We start from the raw sequence: 19,410 nt of genomic DNA, 5'->3' as shown, positions 1-19,410 counted from the left end.
TAGCAATAGGCACATCTTGCTGATGTCTCTCTGGTCATTTTAATAATCTGAAGCTCGTTCTTAAGTAGATTCTATAGGAAGTGACCACAGGAAATAGATTCTTGAGCTTTTTTTCCCTTACATATTTATTTATTTGGCTGTGATAGGTCTTAGCTGCAGCATGTGGGATCTTCACTGCATCATGCAAGATCTTTCCTTGCATCATGTGGACTCCAGAGCCTGTGGGCTCAGTAGTTGCAGTAGGCAGGCTTAGTTGTCCTTCAGCACGTGAGATATTAGTTCCCCAACCAGGATCAAATCCACGCCCCCTGCTTTGCAAGGTGGATTCTCAACCACTAGACCACCAGGGAAGTTCCAGCTCTGATATACTGAAAATGTTTGTTGTTTATGCTTGAAAGTTAGAAAATCCTTGGCTCACATTTTCTTTCCTAGAATATATTAAACATGCTGCTCTATTTTCTTTTGGTACTGCTATTGAAAAGTCTAGATGATAATGTAACTTTTCCCATATAAGTTAGTATGACTATGTCTGGTAATGGTCATTCTGGGTTAGCATTGTTAGGCATGCAATATATTCTTTCAATATGTAGCTTCTTTTTAATTTCAAGAAAATTTTCTTGAATTGTACTTTTTAGTACTCATTTTTACCCCGTCCTCTGATTTTTTTTCTAATGGCTATTATCTGTATGTTGGCTCTTCTGTCTACTCTTAATATCTGTCACTTTTCAAAAATCCTTTAAAATATTTTTCATCTCTTTCATATTTTTAAAGCTTTCTTATTTTTCACCTATTTCTCTTATGGCATTATTTATCTGGATTTATGTTCTTTCCAGTTTAATGCATTACTTCAAATTATTTTTCTTTTTTTTTTTTCAGAGTTAATATAACCTCACTTCTTTTTCTACTTGTGATTTTTGTGGTTCTTTCATTTATTGTTTTCCTAAGGTCTTTTGTTTTAAATAGTAGGTGACAGTATTTGACTAGTCTTTCAAGTATGCTTTCATTGTCTGTAGATAAGATTCAACTCCTTATTCTCATTTAGAACTTTATACGTTGCTCATTTTTATGTGACATAAAGTTGAAAGAGATAGGGTCAGAACAGATTTTTCTAACTACGTGGAATTTTCTGTTGTTTCTGAGTAGTGTGACAACTTGCATTCTGCAATTTTGGGGGCTCCATTCTCCTCTCTCATAGACTTTCTTTTCCTTTCATCTCTGTTGTCCCTATTCTGCTTAATTGTTATTCCACTCCTAGCAACTGTTTTTCAGTAGGGGACCCTGTCTTAGAAAGAAGTCATGGAAAGGCTGGTTTTAAGAGCTCCTAAAAGTTGTTCCAGTCTCTTCAGTTCTTCTTACAGTGAATCTCTTGTGCTCATCTGGTTTGGGAAGAAGCAAGATTCCTCCCAATTTCAGCTACTGTTTGCAGATTGGCTTGCCCATATTTCCCAATGAATATCTGGCAGCTATTTCAGGGTTTTCCTCTTCTCACTACTCCATGGCTGCCTTCTTCTACCTCCAGTCTCTCTTTTGTTATAGCAAGAGCCTTCTGTCTCATTGTTTGTGCCACCTTCTAGCCTATTCTCCATCCTGGAAAAGTCTTTCTAAGCTGCAGGTCGATGCTGTTACAGTCTTTCAGGTGTCCCCTTAACTTTTAGAAAGAGATCCAGATTCCTCCCATGGAACACAGTTCCCTCTGAATCACGCGAACTCTCCTGACTCTGTGCTTTTGCACATGCTGATCCCTCTGATGAGAGTGCCCTGTCTCCCACCTCCTCAGCCAGACACTCCTCAGCCAGGCTTTAGCCGAGGCTATACTCTTCTACAGAGCCTTCCTCTGACCATTCTTTATCCGAGTCCCCTCATTTCCAATCATCCAAAGCCCCCTCTACTACCCATATACTTCTGGAGTCGAGCACATGTTCACACCACAGTACCACCTGAGGTCTTGCCCCTTTTCGTCATTTTCCTGGATGAGTTTACCTTCCTTCAGACCACCTGCCACTATGTATTGCAACTGCTTTTTACCAGTCCATTTCTCCCACCTGTCTGTGTGTTCCCTGAGAGTGAAGTCTTTGCCTTATTTGTTTCCCAGTACGGAGTAAATACTCAATAGTGTCTCTTAGATAAATAAATTCATGTGAGGCATAATGTAGAAAAACCCTAAATGAAAATGAGAATTTGATTTTGAATCTGTATGGATTGAAGAAAGTGTATCCCATCCTTTGCTCTAAAAGAAAAACCAGTGCCTCAACATTCAATAATTCATCCAATGTGGAACATAAGTAAAAAATGTTATAGTTACAAGGTTTTAAAAAATCTGATGGAATACTTTTGTTCTCAAAATTCACTGAGACCATGATAAGAAGAATGTTCATTAAAAACAGCCTCCCCAAATCTTTTGTTTTAAATAAACCTTTGCTTAGTCACTTCAGTCGTGTCCGACTCTGTGCGACCCCATAGACGGCAGCCCACCAGGCTCCCCCGTCCCTGGGATTCTCCAGGCAAGAACACTGGAGTGGGTTGCCATTTCCTTCTCCAATGCATGAAAGTGAAAAGTGAAAGTGAAGTCATGTCCGACTCTTAGTGACCCCATGGGCTGCAGCCCACCAGATTGTTCCATCCATGGGATTTTCCAGGCAAGAGTACTGGAGTGGGGTGCCATTTAGGTGCCCCTAACTGGCCCTATTTATAGGTAGTGTAGGAGTTTACCACAGACATTCCTCTGCTTACCTTGCCTGTTCAACTTGAGATCTTCACCATCAGTACTGCTCCACTGGATTTAGTCAACAAAGCAGTGAAACTACTTCTACAGGACAGCTGTTAAAGTGTAGCAACTATCAAAGAAACAAGGCTTTGAAAAGGCAGCTACCTTCTCTAGCCTTTCCTTTTAACACCAACAAGTTTATAAGATCAGATAGGAACAGCCTCTCAAAATTTTCCACAGAGACATTTCTAATCTTTTAGGGGAGAGAACTCATTCCATAGGTGATAAAGCAGTGACCAACCCAGGAGTAGTTGGCCCAAAGCAGGATAATTACTTATGTCAAACATTTTATTTTAGTCCCTAATATAGCCATTCTTATTTTTAACCTAAAATAATGTTTAAAATTTTCCAAATAGGAAAAGGAGTACGTCAAGGCTGTATATTGTCACCTTGCTTATTTAACTTATATGCAGAGTACATCATGAGGAACACTGGACTGGAAGAAGCACACACTGGAATCAAGATTGCCCGGAGAAATATCAATAACCTCAGATATGCAGATGACACCACCCTTACTGCAGAAAGTGAAGAGGAACTAAAAAGCCTCTTGATGAAAGTGAAAGAGGAGAGTGAAAAGGTTGGCTTGAAAATCAACATTCAGAAAACAAAGATCATGGCACCCAGTCCCATCATTTCATGGGAAATAGATGGGGAGACAGTGGAAACAGTGTCAGACTTTATTTTTTTGGGCTCCAAAATCACTGCAGATGCTGATTGCAGCCATGAAATTAAAAGACGCTTACTCCATGGAAGGAAAGTTATGACCCACCTAGATGGCATATTAAAAAGCAGAGACATTACTTTGCCAGCAAAGGTCCGTCTAGTCAAGGCTATGGTTTTTCCAGTGGTCATGTATGGATGTGAGAGTTGGATTGTGAAGAAAGCTGATCGCCAAAGAATTGATGCTTTTGAACTGTGGTGTTGGAGAAGACTCTTGAGAGTCCCTTGGACTGCAAGGAGATCCAACCAGTTCATTCTAGAGGAGATCAATCCTGGGTGTTCATTGGAAGGACTGATGCTAAAGCTGAAGCTCCAATACTTTGGCCACCTCATGCGAAGAGTTGACTCACTGGAAAAGACTCTGATGCTGGGAGGGATTGGGGATAGGAGGAGAGGGGACGAAAGAGAATGAGATGGCTGGATGGCATCACCGGCTTGATGGACATGAGTCTGAGTGAACTCCGGGAGTTGGTGATGGACAGGGAGGCCTGGCGTGCTGTGATTCATGGGGTCACAAAGAGTCGGACATGACTGAGCGACTGAACTGAACTGAATGTTTAAAATTACTTAACAATTAAATTACCTATCTCTTGTTCAGACTAGTTCCCCCTATAAATGCCATCCCACTTTAAATTCCAGGGAGATACATTGCATTTATTCTAGGTGGGAAAGAAGATATGCAGATTTCACTACAAGGTGCAACAGAAATATCATACTGGAGAGGATGGTATAGCTGGCATATGACTGCAAGTGGCACAATTTCAAGCATATGTTAGATGAGAGTACTTCATCTGGGAGAAACTTAAAATAATAATTCAAATGTTCATGAGGCAAACTAGGTTCCAACTTAAAACACTAAGAAACAGAACCATCAACAAAAAGGAAATAAACTGCTAAGTGTACCAAAAGGGCTGTAGGGTAAACAAGAGGAAAATTTGCATTTGTGAACATACAAATAGAAGTATTCTATAAGAGGTGCATTAATTATTAATGGCAAACCCTATAAACACAAAATAAAACCAACATCACTGGTCACATAATTGAAAATTTACATGTAATAAAAGCAAGGCAATAGATTCAAGTTATAACTTGTCATATATTTACTCCACGGACATATAGCCACATATCCTAGGCTGCAATAATACTCCAATTTTTTTGTGAAGCTAGAACCATAAAAAGTGAGGGGATGAGTACTTAAAATATTTTAACTGTTTACTATTTTATCTCCTCCACTAAATAGCTAGTCTCGCCCCTTTTACCTCGTTGCAGCCGAGAAAGCAACATGGGTCACCAGCAGCTCTACTGGAGCCATCCGAGAAAATTCGGCCAGGGTTCTCGCTCTTGCCGGGTCTGCTCAAACCGGCACGGTCTGATCCGGAAATACGGCCTCAATATGTGCTGCCAGTGTTTCCGCCAGTATGCGAAGGACATCGGCTTCATTAAGTTGGACTAACCGAACTTCCTTAGATGGCTCATCCAGCACATCAACCTTAGGTGAGGCGGAAATACTAACTCTTTGTATATAAAATAAAAGTTTTCAAAACTTAAAAAAAAATAGCTAGTCTCTTGAGGACAGGGGCTAGGACATAGTATTTCTCTTCCTTTTGCTTAGCATACTTCTCAGAGTTGACTTTCAACAAACATCTGTAGAATGTATGAATGATTGAATGAATAAGTGAATGATAGCCAAAACTTCTGTGAAACTTGGAAAACATCTTAGCACATCAGAGCAGGAAACAGAGGAGAGTGGATATTTATTATTTATATTAACATGCTATACACTAATATTTAATATATAGTGTTTGAAGTCAATTATATATATTAATACATATTTTAATGATATAGAACTGAAAGGAAGTTAACTTACATAAGAACTTTTATTTTTTCAAGAAGAAAATTCCATCATAGTAATTAATATCTAATCAAGCATAAAGGAGGGAAAGTCTCAGGATGGCAGAATAGAAGGACATGAGCTCATGCCTTACGAAAACACCAAAATCACAACTAACTGCTGAATAACCATTGACCAAAAAATGTTGGAACTTACCAAAAAAGATACCTTATATCCAAAGACAAAGAAGAAACCACAATGTAACTATAGGAGCTGTGCAATCATGATAAAATCAAATCCAATATGCACTGGGTGAGCAACATGTAAGCTGGAAAATAATTATACCATAGAATTTCTCCTACAGGAATGAAACCTAGGTTTGATCACAAGAATCCCACAGGATGGTGGGGGGGACAGAAACCCTACTTTTGGAGGGTGCACACAAGGTCTCATGCACACTAGGACCCAGGGGAAATAGATGTGACCTCATAAGAAAAGACCCTGATGCTGGGAAAGACTGAAGGCAGGAGGAGAAGGGGGCAACAGAGGATGAGATGGTTGGATGGCATCACTGACTCAATGGAGATGAATTTGAGCAAACTCCAGGAGATGGTGAAGGACAGGGAAGCCTGGCATGCTGCAGTTCACGGGGTCACAAGGAGTTGTTCATGACTTAGTAGCTGAACAACATAAGAGAGTGGGCCAGACCTATCTGCCAGTGTTGGAGGGTTTCCTGCAGAGGCAGGGGGCAGCTGTGGCTGACTGCAGAGACAAAGAGACTGGCAGTGGCAGTTCTGGAGAATATTAATTGCCGTAAGCCTTCCTTAAGGTGCCATTTTTCTCCCCAGGACCTAGCCTCACCCAATAGCCTGCAGGCTCCTGTGCTGGGATGCCTCAGGCCAAACCACCAACTGGGCAGAAACACAGCTATCCACAATAACAGACAGGCTGCTTAAAGTCTTCCTGAGCACTGTCCTGCCCAGCAGAGGGACAAGATCCAGGTCAACTTACCAGTGGGCAGGCATCAGTGGGCAGGAACCAGATATACATACATACATACACACGCACACACACACACGAAATCACACACACAGGAAATCACACACAACACTAAAGTTAGTTTTCAAATCCCAAGAGAAGAGAACAAAAGAGGAAGAAAAAGGACCTACAGGAGCAAACCCAAAACAATTAACAGTATGGCAATCAGTCAGTCAGTTCAGTCGCTCAGTCATGTCCGACTCTTTGCGACTCCATGAATCACAGCACGCCAGGCCTCCCTGTCCATCACCAACTCCCAGAGTTCACTCAAACTCATGTCCATCGAGTCGGTGATGCCATCCAGCCATCTCATTCTCTGTCGTCCCGTCTCCTCCTGCCCCCAATCCCTCCCAGCATCAGAGTCTTTTCCAGTGAGTCAACTCTTCGCATGAGGTGGCCAAGTATTGGAGCTTCAGCTTTAGCATCAGTCCTTCCAATGAACACCCAGGACTGATCTCCTCTAGAATGGACTGAGAACACACATATCAATAATTACCTTAAATGTAAATGGATTAGATGCTCCAACCAAAAGACACAGACTGGCTGAATAGATACAAAAACAATACTCATATATATGCTATCTACAAGGCATCCACTTCAGATCTAGGGACACATACACACTGAAAGTGAGGGGATGGAAAAAGGTATTCCATGCAAATGGAAATTAAAAGAAAGCTGGGATAGCAATACTTATATCAGACAAAATAGACTTTAAAATAAAGACTGTTTCAAGAGACAAAGAAGGACACTACACAGTGATCAAGGGATCAATCCAAGAAGAAGAGATGAGAATTGTATAAGTTGTAAATATATATGCACCCAACATATGAGCACCTCAGTATAGAAGGCAATTACTAAGGAGAAATTGACAGTAGCATAATAATAGTGGGGGACTTTAACATCCCACTTACATCAATGGACAGATCATCCAGAAAGAACATCAGTTAACACAGGATTTAAATGACACATTATACAAGATAGACTTAACTTATATTTACAGAGCAGCAAATGCACATGCTTTTCAAGCAAACATGTCCATTCTTTAAAACAGATCACATACTGGGCCACAAAGCAAGCCCCAGTCATTAAAGAAAACGGAAATCATATCAAGCATCTTTTCTGACCACAACACCATGAGATTAGAAATCCATTACAAGAAAAACACTGTAAAAAAACACAAACATGTGGAGGCTAAACAATATGCTAGTAAACAACCAAAGGATCACTGAAGAAATCAAAGAGGAAATCAAAAATAACTAGAGACAAATGAAACACAAGCACAATGATCCAAAACATTTGGGACACAGCAAAAGCTGTTCTAACTGGGAAGTTTATACTAATAAAATCTTACCTTAGGAAACAATAACAAAATGAACTGACAAATGAATGAATAAAGAAGATATGGTGTGTGTGTGTGTGTGTGTGTGTGTGTATATATATATATATATATATATACACACAATGGAATATTACTCTGCCATTAAAAAGAATGAAATAACACCATTTGAAGCAACGTGGATGGACCTGGAGATTATCACACTAAGTGAAGAAAGACTAATAGCATATGATATTGCTTATATGTGAAATCTAAAAAAGAAAACAATACCAATGGACTTATTTATAAAACAGAAACAGACTCACAGACTTAGAGAATAAACTTATGTTTACTAGGGGGAAGGATGAGGGGTGAGGACAGATTGAGAAGTTGAGATTAACTTGTACACACTGCTATATTTAAAATAGACAACAAGGACCTACTGTATAGCACAGGGAACAATATTCTATAATAATCTAAATGAAAAAGGATTTGAAAAAGATACATATATAACTTAATCACTCTGCTGTACACCTGAAACAATACTGTTAATCAACTATGCTCCAATATAAAATTTTTAAAAAAACATAAATATCCAGAGAAGAGTACATATATAAATAAAATTACATGTCTGACTTTGGTTTGAAACCTAGGCAACAGCTTTAAATGAAATTTTGGAATGATGATTCATAAATAAAAGTGTTGTAAAATACAACAAAAGCAAGAAAGGTAAGTATAGGAAAAACTGATTTTTTAAAAAGTTTTTATTGGAGGATAATTGCTTTACAATACTGTGCTGGTTTCTGCCACATATCAACATGAATCTGCCACAGGTGTACATATGTCCCCTCCTCCTTAAACCTCCCTTCCATCTCCCACCCCCTGCCACCCCTCTAGGTTGTCACAGAGCACTGGGTTGAGCTCTCTGTGTCACACAGAAAATTCCCACTGTCTATCTATTTTACATATGGCAATGTACATGTTTTCACGCTACTCTCTCAATTTGTCCCACCCTCGCCTTCCCATACTGTGTCCACAAATCTGTTCTCCATGTCTGCATCTCCATTAAGCCTCTCTATATGTGAAGTAAAAACATTCACCAATTCAGTGACAAAGTCAAATTGGTTATCAGGCATCTGACTTAACTACTTTTTCAATTTTCAACAGGTTTTGCAGCAAGTCACAATCTTTTTTTAATCACATGTTAGAGACAGCCAGTGGAAAGGAGAAACTTCAAATCTAAATGTGTCCAAATAAGAGTAATAACTTGTCTGCCCAAAAACAGATCAACTGTGCTATTAGCTGAGGTGGTGTCTGTCTGCAACAGTACCTTAGGTAGCAGTGAATAAATCCCCAGCCTAGGAAAGACAAATGGATTAAAAAAAAAATCATTTCAATTATAAAGAGTCACAGATTTACCATCTTGCTAAAGAATAGAGACAGTATGGCAAGCCTTTAAATATTAAAAAGCAGAGTTTAAATTGCAAGAGGAATCAAGTTAGTTGGAATGATCTAAAAGATTGATGAGATTCACTTCCTAAGGGACGCAGACAAATACCAAAGCAGTTTCCAACTTTCAAATACCCTGTCTATACAAGTGGGCAAGCAGTAGAGTTTGGGGAAACACTGACTGAAACTGCCTACCCTGGCCAGGCACGAATAGTAACTATTTGCATGAGCTATTTTATGACAGGAGATAAGGAACAAGGAACTAATAAGCCACCACCAACCAGAAGAGTTTGAGAAAGGTCAAAAGGAAATGCCATGTGTTCTACCACCTCTCAGAATTCTTCTTGCTGTCATCCATCTTGGCTAAGCAATGCATGCACCACAAGGAAGGACCCTGAGTCAGAATGATTGGCCAGAGGCAACCTGGAAACTAACCCCATCACCATACAACCCAAGACTGCAAGCCACATGGCAGAGCAGTCCTCCTGGGTTCCCTTACCCTTCTGCTCTCTGCCTAGGCACCCCTTTCCAATAAAGTCTCTTGCTTTGTCAGCACGTGTCTCCTCAGACAATTCATTTCTGAGCATTGGACAAAACCCTGCCTGCTCTCGGGCCCTGGAAGGGGTCCCCCTTCCTGCAACAGTAGTAGTTCCCTCCCATCTCCCAAATCACCAACAGCAGACATACACAACCCTTAACCAAGGTTTCAAGGCCTAAGGGTAAATGCTCTGTCTTCCAGTTTGACCACAGGAAAAGCAACTTTCCAAGAGAGCTATCTTCTTTTAGTAAGCATGTGGAATTAACAAAATATTAGTGTCAACAAATAATCACTCACCACTGGACTCCCTTCTTTTCCAACCCTCTTTTAGGTCTCTGTATCCCAGTCTAGAAAGGAAAGGGAAGAAGCAAAAGCACAGCTTCTATTGCCTAGGTAGGGAAGATGTGGTCCTCAAAACATATATTTCCATAGGAGTAATGTAACAGTAGTTTGTTATGGTAAAAATTGTTCAATTATCATAACATTTCAAGTAAGACTGGGCTGAACACTTTGTGTGAGCTGATCCTTGAAACAAATCACCAAGTGTCAATACCTCTTATACACAGAAATATAAGGTGAGTCCTAAATAGCTGATTTATAAACTAGTTCCTGTTAAAAAAAACAGAGGAATTCATTTCAGTGATTAGTTTAACAGTTTAAAATTCTTTTGGATCAGTAGCTTTAAAGTCGTTAGAACAGTCTTTGGGACTCTGTGGGAGATGGTGAGGGTGGGATGATTGGGAGAATGGCATTGAAACATGTATATTATCAAATGTGAAACGAATCACCAGTCCAGGCTTGACGCATGATACAGGATGCTCGGGGCTGGTGCACTGGGATGAACCAGAGGGATGGGATAGGGAGAGAGGTGGGAGGGGGGTTCAAGATGGGGAACGCATGTACACCCAGGGCAGATTCATGTCAGTGTATGGCAAAACCAACCAATATAATATTGTAAAGTAATTAGCCTCCAAATAATAATAATTATAATAATAAAAAAATCCTAAAGTCAGTTTTACGTAGTAGCAGGGTTTCAAGAAGTTTCAAAGAAAATTAGATTTGATAGTTTTTTATTCACTGAACACTTGAACTGAGTCAGACTATAATGGGGCTACTTCAGCGCTACTTTAGTGATGATATAACAAATCAGCTGACTATTTTTAACATTAAAGAAGTCAGATAAACTGCAACAGTGTATGCTAATAACTGAATGGATTCTTTGAAAGAGAAAAGGTAACCCTTTAAGGAATGTTTAAACTGGGTCCTTCTTATCAACTTTACACAGGACTATTATTATGTCAAAGATAGGATTCCAAAGTATGAAAAACATTAGAAGGGTTGAAGAATTGCAAAAAGTTTAGAAATTGCAGTTATGGTTTTCTTTTTTTTTCCTCTGTAGCTGATTACAGGATGAAAATGATAAATCACTAATGTGATATCAGAGGTTTTAGGAAAGATGTGAAGAATAAGTTTCAAAGCAAAGCCACACAGATAGCTGCAATGTATCAGAATGGAAATTCCACAAAGACAAAGATTTTGCTTATTCCATTATAAGCTCATCCACTTGGCTTAGAAGAGTGCTTGGTACTTTTCACCTAACTCAATAAATACTTGTTGAATAAACAACATTTCAGAAATATTTAAGAAAGTTTTAAAGATTAACTCTTGTTAATGTAAAAGTAATATTTTTGCTGTAAGAAAGTATAGAAAGTTATCTGTATGTATAAACATAAATGTTATTAAAACTCATCACAATTGGCATGCTGCAGTCCATGGGGTCGCAGGGAGTCGGACATGACTGCTAACATACTGATATATTTACTCTCAGCTCTTTTTCCTATGCATATTTTTAGAGTTGAGATCAAACATTATTTCAACTAATCTATCTAGCCTTCCTCTTGAGAAATCCGCATGCAGGTCAGGAAGCAACAGTTAGAACTGGACATGGAACAACAGACTGGCTCCCAATAGGGAAAGGAGTACGTCAAGGTTGTGTATTGTCACCCTGCTTATTTAACTTATATGCAGAGTACATCATGAGGAACGCTGGGCTGGATGAAGCACAAGCTGGAATGAAGATTGCTGAGAAAAATATCAATAACCTAGATATGCAGATGACACCACCCTTATGGCAAAAAGGGAAGGCTCTTTAGAGCCTCTAGGAGAGTCAAAAAGTTGGCTTAAAACTCAACATTCAGAAAACTAAGATCATGGCATCTGGTCCCATTGCTTCATGGCAAATAGATGAAGAAACAGTGGAACAGTGACCAACTTTATTTTGGGGGGCTCCAAAATCACTGCAGATGGTGACTGCAGCCATGAAATTAAAAGACGCTTGCCCCCGGAAGAAAAGTTATGACCAATCTAGACAGCATATTAAAAAGCAGAGACATTATTTAACCAACAAAGGTCTGACTAGTCAAAGCTCTGATTTTTCCAGTAGTCATGTATGGATGTGAGAGTTGGACTATAAAGAAATCTGAGTGCTGAAGAGTTGATGCTTTTGAACTGTGGTGCTGGAGAAGACTCTTGAGAGTCCCTTGGACTGCAAGGAGATCCAACCAGTCCATCCTAAAGGAACTCAATCCTAAATATCATTGGAAGGACTGATGCTGAAGCTGAAACTCCAATACTTTGGCTACCTGATGCTAAGAACTGACTCATTTGAAAAGACCCTGATGCTGGGAAAGACTGAAGGGGGTAGGAGAAGGGGACAACAGAGGATGAGACGGTTGGATGGCATCACCGACTCAATGGACATGACTCTGAGTAAACTCTGGAAGTTGGTGATGGACAAGGACAGGGAGGCCTGGCATGCTGCAGTCCATGGGGTCGCAGGGAGTCGGACATGACTGAACAACTGAACTGAACTGATCTAGCCTTCATTGTACATTTTTGTAAGCGTTTTCTAATGATGAAAACAAGGGTCTTCTTTAATATTTTCAACATACTATATTTAAAAAGAACTGAGAACATTTTTCAGTGACAAGTAAGTTTTATTTAAGGTACTGGTACTAGTTTATTCTCTAGTCATTGGTGTTGACTTTGTGATTTATGGGCTTAAGCAAGATTATCCTACAGGAAACATTACCATCTAGTACGCTATTTTGAGAGGAGACAAGATATATCTCTCGTTCTTTCATTTGTTCATCCACTCAACAAATATTTATTACTGGCTTAATCAGATTGATTATATTCTGTGTAGCTGAAGATGGAGAAGCTCTATACAGTCAGCAAAAACAAGACTGGGAGATGACTGGTTCAGATCATGAGCTCCTTACTGCAAAATTCAGACTTAAATTGAAGAATGTAGGGAAAACCACTGGACCATTCAGGTATGACCTAAATCAAATCCCTTATGATTATACAGTGCAAGTGACAAACAGACTCAATGGATTAGATCTGATAGAGTGCCTGAAGAACTATGCATGGAGGTTTGTAACACTGTATAGGAGGTGGTGATCACAACCACCCCCAAGAAAAAGAAATGCAAAAAGGCCAAGTGGTTGTCTGAGGAGGCCTTACAAATAGCTGAGAAAAGAGAAGTGAAAGGCAACGGAGAAAAGGAAAGACATACCCATCAGAATGCAGAGTTCCAAAGAACAGCAAGGAGAGGAAAGAAAGCCTTTTTAAGTAACAATGCAAGAAATAGAGAAAAACAATAGAATGGGAAAGACTAGAGATCTCTTCAAGAAAACTAGAGATACGAAGGGAATATTTCATCCAAAGATGGGCATAACAAAGGAGAGAAACAGTATGAACCTAAACGAGGTGGCAAGAATACACAGAAACTGTACAAAAAAGGGCTTAATGACCCAGATAACCACGATGGTGATATCACTCACCGAGAGCCAGACAACCTGGAGTGTATAGTCAAGTGGGCCTTAGGTAGCATCACTATGAACAAAGCTAGTGGAAGTGATGGAATTCCAGCTGAGCTATTTCAAATCTTAAAAGATGATGCCGTGAAAGTGCTGCACTCAGTATGCCAGCAAATTTGGAAAACTCAGCAGTGGCCACAGGATTGGAAAAGGTCAGTTTTCATTCCAATCCCAAAGAAGGGCAATGCCAAAGAACATTTTCACTAATTTCACATGCTAGCAAAGTAATGCTCAAAATCCTTCAAGCTAGGCTTCAACAGTATGTGAACCAAGAAATTCTACATGAACAAGCTGGATTCAGAAAAGGCAGAGGAACCAGAGATCAAATTGCCAACATTTGTTGGATCACAGAAAAAGTAAGATAATTCCAGAAAAACATCTACTTCTGCTTTATTGAATACACTAAAGCCTTTGACTGTGTGGTTTAAAACAAACTGTGGAAAATTCTTAAAGTGATGGGAATACCAGATCACCTTACCTGCCTCCTGAGAAACCTGCATGCAGGTCAAGAAGCAACAGTTAGAACTGGATGTGAAAAAACAAACTGGTTCCAAGTTGGTAAAGGAGTATGTCAAGGCTGTATATTGTCACCCTGCTTATTTAACTTATATGCAGAGTACGTCATACAAAATGCTGGGCTGGATGAAGCACAAGCTGTAATCAAGATTGCTGGGAGAAATATCAACAACCTCTGATATGCATATGATACCATATTAATGACAGAAAGTGAAGAGGAACTAAAAAAGGCTCTTAATCAAAGTTAAAGAGGACAGTGAAAGAGCTGAGTTAACACTCAACATTCAAAAAACTAGGATCATGGCATCTGGTCCCATCACTTCATGGCAAATAGATGGAGAAAAAATGGAAACAGGGGCAGACTTTATTTTCTTGGGCTCCAAAATCACTGAAGATGGTGACTGCAGCCATGAAATTAAAAGATGCTTGCTCCTTGGAAGAAAGGCTATGACAAACCCAGACAGCATATTAAAAAGCAGAGACATTATTTTGCCAACAAAGGTCTGTCTCCAGTAGTCATGTATGGACGTGAGAGTTGGACCATAAAGGCAGGCTGGTCACCAAAGAATTGATGCTTTTGAACTGTGGTGTTGTAGAAGACTCTTGAGAGTCCCTTGGATGGCAAGGAGATCAAGCCAGTCAATCCTAAAGGAAATTAACCATGAATATTCATTAGAAGGACTAATGCGGAAGCTCCAATACTTTGGCCACCTGATGTGAAGGGCCGCATCACTGGAAAAGACCCTGAAGATGAGAAAGACTGAAGGCAGGAGAAGGGAACCATAGAGGATGAGGTAGTTGGATGGCTTCACTGACTCAATGGATATGGGTTTGAGCACACTCTGGGAAAGTGAAGGACTGGGAAGTCTGGTGTGGTACAGTCTGTGGTGTTGCAAAGAGTGTGACACGACGTGACTGGACAACAACAGTAATAGAAGGATATTGCAAGCAAAACTAGAGTTACTGCTCCCACTGAGCTTATAAACTAGTTAATTAACCAGTCCACAAATGAATTTAAAAACACAGTGGCGGTGAACTTTAAGTGTTAGGAATAAGACGTATATAATAGATCTCTACATAATAGCAAAAGAGTTGGCCTAGACTGTTTGGTAGTATGTGTGTATGTATCAGGAACTGGGAGTTGAAGGTGGGTTGGGAATACTTTTATCTACATTTACTGAGTACTTTATTCAATGTTAGGCCCTAAATTGAGTACATTACATGGCTTATTCTCATTTTCTCATTTAATAATTATAATACCTTATGAGTCAATTATTTTCCCCCATTTTACAGATAAAGAAATTGAGTCTCAGGGAGAAGTCAAATGATTTACTTTATATAGGCAGGTGCAGTGGATAGGAATCCACTTGCCAGTGCAGGGGACACAGACACAGGTTTGATCCCTGGTCTGGGAAGATTCCACATGCTGTGGAGCATCTGGCCCCATGTGTCACAACTAATGAGCCCCTAATGGAAGAACAGGCAGGACCCAGGCAGTGAAAGCCCTCATGGGCCACATTAAGAATACTGGCTTTAATCCTAAATGCTATGAAAAGGCACAAGACATTTTAATTTCTTTTATTTTAAACTTAAAAACTTAAGGGTAGAAAATTCACAAAGGCTGGATTAATGAAAGAAGGAATAGAAGGACAAAGATCTAAGCACAGTTTTAAAAATATTTTCTGGTACCTATCATATCTGTATCAATAAGTCTGAATACTTTAGGAACAAAAGTAGGCTTTTAAATACCTTTAAAAATAAACTAAAATATGGACAAATTTAAAAGAGGTTTGTTTTTTTTCCTTCTGCATCTGATGTACAACTGAAGAAAAGAATTTTATAAAGAGATACTACTAGAAAATGGCTCTGGTCTAGGTTGTAATAGATGAGGGTCAGTCAGCTGATATTTAATAAAGAGGCATATGGAGGCCCTAAGTCTGAGCTAGAAGCAGAGAAAAGTTGACACAGATTTCAGACCTAATAGAGTCAAGAAATGATGGTATCCAAATTACGAAAATGGAAACATACCATTGAGAATAGGCTAGAAAAACCTGGGCTATTCATCAGTTGTGGGAAGTAGGGTAAAGGGAAAGTTAATAGTAAAAGGTATTCCCAATATAAGTTTTAAAATACCCTCCCTATATGCCAACAATCTTAATATAACAAGATTTTATATCATATAGAAACTATGTTACTTTCAATGAATTTGACCCTTTAACACGTAGATTAGTTGCTATATTCATTTACATAGTCCTTTGGATCCCATAGGTTCAGAATGTTTTGACTCTGTCTTCTGAACTTTTATTAATTATGATGATAATCAATTTCACCTAGTATACTTTCTAAAGCAACTGAAGTCTATGAACAATTATCTATATAGTATAGTTACATTTGGATGAGATGGTTGGAAGGCATCACCAACTCAATGGACATGAGTCTGAGTCCAGGAGTTGGTGATGGACAGGGAAGCCTGGAGTGCTACAGTCCATAGCAAAGAGTCGGACACAACCGAGCAACTGAACTGACAGTCACATTTTACCCAACTTTTCCAATTTCCTGAAATGACTTTCATTGAAATAAATTCTTTTACCATGAATTTTACAATGAAGATTTGATTCATCCATTAGATTTTTACAGTCTATTTTACAGCCTATTTTCTGAAGAGAGAAAATAGGTCTCTGGGTAAAGCAGCGTAGGATAACTCTGTTCCTAACCTCCCTTTAATTTACTTGGCATCCAGCTTCCTCCACCTTCTTCTCCAGTCCTTCATGGGTCCCCAGGTTAAGTTCAGAATCTACTCTCATGTTTTCAAGTTGTAGGGCATTTTTCAGGTGTTTAATTGGTATTAATCACCGAAAGAATATATGAAATACAAACATGGTTATTCGAATCAACAAAATGGTTCCCCCCAATTCAGTAATCAATAAAAAGGAAAAGATCACCAAGTGAAACAATGCCTGGCAGAGATTACTTCAAATTTTCCAAAAATTTTATGTTACTAATCTAATTGTATATGCTATACAATAAGCCCTCAATGAATGTTTGTTGCAGGGAAACATTTATCTTTTTAGGTCTGAAAATATAGACACCAGGAATAATTTCAAATTTCAGAACTTTTAATGTCAGAACATTTTGTTCAAACAAATAAAAAACAATACAGAGGAGAAAATAACCTAAAATTTCTTCATGATAAACTTTATTATGATTCATAATTAAGTAAATGTCTGATATTTTCTGGTAGCAAGCCACCACTAAGAGCTTTATTTCTGTAAAATTAAAGGACTCACTACATTCAAAAGAAAAAGTTTTAATTCTATAACTTTGTATGGTGATGAATGTTAACTAAATATACTGCGGTGATCATTTTGTAATATATGCAAATTCTGAATCATAACACTGTATATTTGAAATTACTAGAGCATGTCAAATATACCTCAATTAAAAAGTTCCAAAAGGTTTTTCAGGGTGCCACTTATTCATACTTTTATTGATTAAATCTCCTTCTGGAAAACTGTTAAATCTTAGAATGGACAATACAGACAAATTAAAAGTAGTTATAGTCTTCAAATCTCCTGGTAGTGGCAGATGATGGATATCAGGCCAGCCCAAATTCCATTTCTCACCCACTTCTCCCCTGGCTGTCTCTACAGCAGAGGCTCTAAGAGCTAAACACTTGATTTCTCGGCCTCCCTTGAGAGGACCTGTTACATATTTCTGACCAGTGAGACACAAACAGATGTCTGTTAGCATTGCTTCCTTTACTTTTTATTGATAGGAACATACTTGTGATATGTAATAGGCAGCTTCGGTAATTCCTGTTTCTATTTATTCATACCTTTGTGTAGTTCCCTCCCACACTGTATCAGGGCGTGTGACCAACAGAATAAGTCAGAAGTGATGATATCTCACTTCCAAACTGAGGTTATAAAGAGACTGTTCCCCTTCCCTTTTGGATCATTTGCCTTGGGGTAGCCAACTACCAGAGCTTCTCTGGTAGTTCAGCTGGTAAAGAATCCGCCTGCAATGCAGGAGACCCCGGTTTGATTCCTGGGTTGGGAGGATACGCTGGAGAAGGGATAGGCTTCCACTCCACTGTCTCTGATGGCTCAGACAGTAAGGAATCCGCCTGCAATGAGGGAGACCTGGGATCAATTCCTGGGTTGGGAAGATCCCCTGGAGGAGGGCATGGAAACCCATTCCAGTATTCTTGCCTGGAGAATCCCCGTGGACAGAGGAGCCTGGTGAGCTATAATCCATAGGATCACAAAGAGTCTGACATGACTGAGGGACTAAGCACAACACAGCAGAGCCCACTGCCAGGTCATGAGCAGCCCTATGGAGAGGTCTACGTGCTAAGGAACTGAAGTCTCCAGCCAAAAGTCATGTGAGTTTGCTTGGAAGCAGATCCCCAGCTCAGCCAAACCTTAACTGGATGACAGTCCCAGCTGTTATCTGGACTGCAACCTCATGAGAGACTCTAAGCCAGAACCTCCCAGAGAAACCACTCTCAATTCTCAACGCTCAGAAACTATATGAGATAATAAATGTTTGTTGTTTTAAGATATGCTTTGGGGTAATTCATGGGGTCGCGGAGAGTCGGACACGACTGAGCGACTGAACTGAACTGAACTGAATTTGTTATGTGACAATACATAAAAAACAGTGATGCCTGAAAATATAATAGCTATTTGGTGACCTTGAGGATGAGAACCACATTCTATGGATGGTAGCAAGTCATCATTAATATAGTTAAGCATGATCATCAGCTCTGAACTACTTCAATTAAGATTTCTTACAGAGGAAGACCTCCATCTGTTTAAGCCACATGGTAAAGTTTTCTGTTATCTGCAGCCAAACACATTCCTAAGCAACACACTCAACAGTGCCCCAAACCCAATTATAATTTTCAAAGAGAGGTTCCTTTTATTCAAAATTATGCCTCTGCTCAGAAGTTCATACTTCTCTTATCTTCTGGAACCCAGCTATTCATTCCCTGATCCAGAAAAAATATCCAGACTGAATGGCAGATACTCCTAGTATCTGAAGGCAATGGTTAGAATTACCCCCTTCACTTACACAGTAATTATAGTTCTTTAAGTAGTTATGCCTAATCTTCAAATAAATCGTTCCTTTGATGGATTCTTTTTAAAAATCCATTCAGCTAAACCTCAAAACAGAGAATTCAGGAATGGATTCTATAATCCATAGGAACACTGGTTTCTCTTAGGATGCTCTGCTTTATCATATGGATTCTAGGACCACATGTCAGCCAAAGAGCAGGAACTGGCTGTCTCTATCCTGAATGAAGTACATAAAAAGTGAGGATTAAGCTAAAACAAACAAACTCCTCTCCTAAAC

General features: G+C 39.3%; 1 protein-coding gene and 1 pseudogene across 2 annotated transcripts in view; one reads left to right on the top strand and one right to left on the bottom strand.

Moving 5' to 3' along the window:
* The window catches only part of SESN1 (sestrin 1), a 114,984-nt gene that overhangs the window by 53,144 nt on the left and 42,430 nt on the right, over window positions 1–19,410 (bottom strand). The window lies entirely within an intron of this gene.
* On the top strand, window positions 4,720–5,039 carry LOC148776314 (small ribosomal subunit protein uS14 pseudogene; annotated as a pseudogene).

This window comes from Moschus berezovskii, chromosome 10 (assembly GCF_049115385.1).
Source record: "Moschus berezovskii isolate FMDL1 chromosome 10, NW_MosBer_1.0, whole genome shotgun sequence".
In the NCBI taxonomy this organism is placed as follows: Eukaryota; Metazoa; Chordata; class Mammalia; order Artiodactyla; family Moschidae; genus Moschus; species Moschus berezovskii.
This window is presented reverse-complemented; position numbering and strand designations above follow the sequence as displayed.